General features: G+C 51.2%; 1 long non-coding RNA gene across 1 annotated transcript in view; it reads right to left on the bottom strand.

Annotated features, from left to right (window-relative positions):
- Positions 1–4,912: 4,912 nt before the first annotated feature.
- Positions 4,913–5,351, bottom strand: part of LOC104167485 — a gene marked incomplete at its 5' end in the record, with an annotated part of 3,763 nt that continues 3,324 nt past the window's right edge. Inside the window, one exon of the long non-coding RNA XR_696502.1 lies at positions 4,913–5,192. This is a non-coding gene — a long non-coding RNA (uncharacterized LOC104167485). The remainder of the gene's footprint in view (positions 5,193–5,351) is intronic.

Genomic DNA, 5,351 nt, shown 5'->3' with positions numbered 1-5,351 from the left:
CATGGGAAACTGAAAAGTCGTTGACTTAGTGTAAGCATTACCCAGCAACAACTAAAACATCAGTGTGGTATCAACATTATTGCCATATGAAATCAAAAACCACAGCACTGTACCAGCTAATAGAAGAAAATTAACTCTATCCCAGCTGAAACCAGGACAGCTGCCCTGGTCCCTGTGACCTGGAAATAATTTTCAAGACAATAGGGGTGCCAAGCTCTGGAGACCTGCTTCTTCAGTCTCTCAGCCTCTGTACTGGTTGGGTTGACCTCAGTCAGGTCAGGTTTTGGTGTCCGTATCGGGATAAGAAGAGCTTTCCCTGGAGGAGCATGGGGGATGGCAAAGGCGTTTAGGAGACTGAAGAGTGTTTTGCTTTCTGATGGCAACCTGGTTTCCTTTCTGCCTCCTTCTCTCCCTTCCTTATTGCTTGGTTTGCTGGTCTCCCATGGAAGACAGGTCTCAAGACACCTCAGAGGAAGGAGTACACCAACCTGGGGCCTGATGTCTTTGCTGAGGGCGTAGCAGGAGAGGCAGTCGTGTGTCAATGAGTGTGACAGGGAGCCCTTCACTAAGCCTGGGACACCGATGACACCAAGTGGTGGCAGTGGACTTTCACAAACATCCCTCTGAGCCAGCTCCTCCTCACGGGGCAGTCCCACAACAAAACAGAAACAAGGGTCAGTGGTGAAGGTGGCTTGTCTCCATTTCTCTTATCTCACTTCACATCCTTTTCCCACCCCTGGGGTCACACCATGGCCACAGGTTATGGGGGAAGTCCAGGAGACCAGCTAGGACCATAGATGTCCATGCTCTGAACTGTCACGGTTCCTGAGGATCTGTGCCCATGGTTCTGCTCTGCCGTGGTCTGTGCGCCCCAGGGAAGTGGTCCCAGTGACCTCAGTGGTGTCCATGCCCTTGTTGCATCTCTGCTTGTGGTGTGCAGAAGCAGCAAGCTCTGGTGTGAGCAAGTTCTTGAGTCCAAGCACCAGCATGGGGCAGCCTTGAACAAGAGCAACAAGGGGAACAAACACAGAGCTGAGTTAAAAAAAACCCAAATCTGAAGAATTTGCTCATTTCCCTAGCCTGGACACAAAGCTTTGGTCCTGGAAACCCCTGGAAACCACACAGCGAGTGGTAAGGCATTGTGCTGAGAGACTGCATGCTGTGAACCAGCAGATAAATGTCAGAAAGGCAGATGCAGGCAAATTGCCAAAAAATGGTATTCCTCAAAAGTTTTTCAGACCTTCTCAGTTTGTAATTTAAATTGTAGAGGGATTGGAGGTCTTGGGCTTGAGTCATTGCCTGCCTGTGTGGAAGGAGAAACATTGAAAGAGCCAAGCAGTGGAGCAGGTCACCTAGCCTGGGTGTTTTCACCTGGACGTTTTCAAGACCTGACGGAACAAAGCCCTGAGTAACCTGGTCTGACACCAGAGCTGACCCTGCTTTGAGCAGATGGCTGAACTAGAGATCTGCTGAGGTCCTCTCCAGCCTGAGGTATCCTATGCTTCTAGGATAAGCAGGTGCTGGACACCTTGCTTCTCAGCAACACATGGCTCAGGGGGGCTAACATTGCTCGGCGGGGCTAACATTGCTCCAGTGGTCTATGTAGCAGTTCAGAGGGGGAGGACGAAGCAGTGCTCCATGGTGGAGCAGGCACCTCTTGAATGGTCTGCTCCCTGTGGAGGACCCACGCTGGAGCATATACATCCCCAAAGGGACTGCAGCCCGCGGATGAGCCCATGACAGAGCAGGTACACCCCCAAAGGATGATGTGAGAGTTGAGCAGTCACAGTGGAGCACAGGAAAAGAGCAAGAAGGAAGGAGAAGGAGAGAGAAACCCACTGTGACCTGACCACATCCCCCTGCCGTTGCCTGTTCCTCCACCAAGGAGCCTGAGTGTAACCTGCAGTGATAACAAGGAGGAAGAGAGATGCTGGGAGTGACGCTGAGCCTGGCAAAGGGGAGGAGAGATGCTTTCCCCAAGTGTGAAAAATGCTTGGAGGTTTGTCTTTGTTTCCAAAACCTGAATCAGTACTCAAATATCTATATTATATTAATTATACATATATTAATTGGCAATCAGTTAAATTCCCCAAGTTTTACCCATGACAGTAATTACCAAGTGACCTCCTCATCTTCACCTCGACCCACAAGATAGTGATGCGGAGAGATGGGGGACAGACAGACAGGCAGTTGGACAGGTTCTTGCTGGGTGGGTGGGTGAATGAGGCTCTCACCTGGGTCTATATTATATTAATTATACATATATTAATTGGCAATCAGTTAAATTCCCCAAGTTTTACCCATGACAGTAATTACCAAGTGACCTCCTCATCTTCACCTCGACCCACAAGATAGTGATGCGGAGAGATGGGGGACAGACAGACAGGCAGTTGGACAGGTTCTTGCTGGGTGGGTGGGTGAATGAGGCTCTCACCTGGGTATCTCATGGCAGGTTTCTGCTGTGATGCTCAGGAACCTGCTCACCCTCCCATGACCTTGCCTGGGTTGGATGTGAGCTGGTGCTCCCATGACGTGACATCAGATCAGGAATCCCATTAGGCTGTCAGTCCATCACACTGCTGGCTGAGAGGCATCTGGTTTGCTCCAACGTCAAACACGATATGTTATGTCATTATTTTTCTTGCTTATAATTAGTTTTAAGCCAAGGCTTTGCTACAGCTAATGAAAGGCAAGCTGGGGGTCACTCACATCCCAGCGCACAGCAGTGAGCCTGGGCAAAAAAAAATACAGGTTGGAGGAAGGCTTCCTGCAGTTCCAGACACAAATAACTGCAGAAGGACAGTGGGACACTCCTTGAGCAAAGCTGGTGGGTCGGAGACCAGGAGGGACACAAGAAGGCGATAAAGGCTTCCGTGGTGCTACAGGTGGGCTGTTCACTGGCAGGTTGGAGAACCTGGGAGGTCTCCAAGCAGTAGCAAGGTGATGCTCTTCCCAGGGGCTGCAGCCATGGAACTGCTCCAGGGAGGCAGGGGAGGCTTGGCATGATCTGAACAATCATCACGTGCCTCCTGGAAAACTCCCTCCTAGCTTGGTCCTGCTGTCCCGAAGGATGAAGGGCCTTAGCATTGGGGCTAACATTTGATGGGGAGCACCAGGTTTTGAAGCCAATGCTTGGGGCAAACTAGTTGTAGGGCATTTGGGTTTTACCCACCAAAACCAACCTTTGAAAAGCTGCGAAAACACCTACTCTGAAGGCTCAAAAGTCAGGCCATAAGTGGAAAACAACTGCTCATTTACTGGTCTAAGATCTGTAGGCTTTGGAGGCCAATGCACGGGTTTCGTGTTCGCTTCATGAGGGATGCTGAGTCTCTATTACTGAAGCACATCATTCCCAGCTGGCGACACCTGGGCAATTGCTGCCAGTAAACCCAGGAGTGGCATACAGGGGACAAGAGCAGGGACAGGTGAGCAGCTGGGCAGACAGGAAACTCTGCAGATAACCTGCAGGCTCATTTTTTTGCAAACATGAGCAGTGTGAATGCCGGTTGTGCCCTCAACAGGGCCTGCACCCCAAGGTTAAGCTCAGAGGAGTGGTGACCACATCACATGACGTTTCTGCAGTACCTATCTCTTTTTCACCTCCCAGAGTTGCCTGCCTGCCCCAAGCAGGACCTGGGGATCCTGTGATGTCCCCAGCTGTCCCATACACAGGTGGCTCCAGCTCTCACCTGGCTTGGGATATCCTGTGACATTGGCAGTGGGTTTGGAGCACAATACCATCTCCTGAGAAGCGCCTCCAGGCCTGGGGCTAGGCAGGAGGCAGCGCCATGCCATAATGTGAGTGGGCCAGGGCATCTATGCCTGCATGCCCCACATCTGCCCTGGCACGGAGACCAGCCATTCTCTCCTGCAGCTCCCCAGAAAAGGGTTTAGGGCTGCCACTGCCTTTCCCTCACTCACAAGTTAAGTTGAGGCAGGAGCAATACATTCATAAACACCATCTGGGCTTCAAGCCATCCTTGAAGTGACAGGGAACAAGGTGGGAAGGTTTCCTACCATGGCTTTCTCCCCTGCACTGGTCATCAGCACGTTCAGATGCTGGATCGTCCCTTGGCTTGGCATGACACGGCTCTGGGCTCCTGTTGCTCTTGCAAGAAGGTCTCTCCTCCCTGTGGGAGCTCAAAGGTTCAGGTTGAATTTAGCACCAGAAGTATGGCATGCAAAAGCTTATGGTTTCATTTATGGTATCATTCTGGGATCTGCTGCCAGGTTTAGCTCTCCCTGGGGACAGCCCCAGCGATCCCCAGGAGTGGTTGGGGGACATAGGGTTTATATGTGGGCAGCAATTCCACAAGGTGCAGAACCAGAGCCTGTTCATGGGGCTGTGCTCCATCACTCATTTTGGGTAGTCCTGTTTGTGCCCTTCTTCAGCTGTACTGCACAATGGAGGCCACCAGAGCTGTACTTTTGCCCACACAAGTGCTTAACTACATGCACAAGATAAAGGTGCACCAAGTAATCATCCCAGAGGAGGCACATAAACAGGCTGAGTGCCTAACAGTCAACACTTGCACATGAGGGGCACCAGAAGGCGGCCCAGCCAAGGCCAACGAGCCTGTAAGTAAACTCTGGGGTCCCATGAGGGAGGGAGCCAGCTTGCACCAGAAATCCCAGCAGTGCCACGAGCAAGATGCTCTTTGTTTTCAGAAGGGTTTGCCAGTAACCTTTTCAGCAAAGAGGGTGATAAAGCTGCTCCAGTAGCAAGTGGTGTAATCAGCTTACCCAAGCTTGTAATTTTGTCATGCAGCAGTTAGGGTCTCCTTCAGTGAGCAGAGGCTGCAGGGACCGAATCCCCTCCTAGCTGCTGAGAGCCAGGAGCTTCCCTCCATCCCCATTCTTCCTGCACAAGCCCTGGGGGTCTGCCTTCCCACCCCCACAGAAAAGTCTGAGCTGGTCTGTGCAAAGAGCCAGTTTTATTCACATAGGCACATCAGACATCAGCATAAAACATACAGGAAATGTATAGGGAGGCTCTGCTTTTCATACAAGCAATCACCATTAACAATATTACAGAGAGAATAAATAAAAGTGATGTTGCTACAGTAACCCACAAGGACGATGCTCTCCTCCGTTTGCCATGCATGGCCAAGCCTGCAGACCTCATCCTCCACGGCTGTGCTTCTTCAGTTTGAAAAATACTTCTCCAGCACCTTTGTTAAAAGCCCTGTCTCCTACAAGAAAAGGCACAATGGTGAGACATCGAGTCCCATACACAGCCTCCACCAACATCAACTGCTGAGTACCACGGGGCAGGAGATCAGACAAATGTCCTATGCCGGACCATGATGGCACTTTCAGGGGTGGCTTGGGACAGCATGTGACAGGGCAAG

The sequence above is a fragment of the Cariama cristata genome, unplaced genomic scaffold, assembly GCF_000690535.1.
Source record: "Cariama cristata isolate BGI_N322 unplaced genomic scaffold, ASM69053v1 scaffold46009, whole genome shotgun sequence".
Taxonomy (NCBI): domain Eukaryota; kingdom Metazoa; phylum Chordata; class Aves; order Cariamiformes; family Cariamidae; genus Cariama; species Cariama cristata.
Note: the sequence above shows the minus strand (reverse complement) of the source record. Positions and strands in the feature narration are given on the sequence as shown.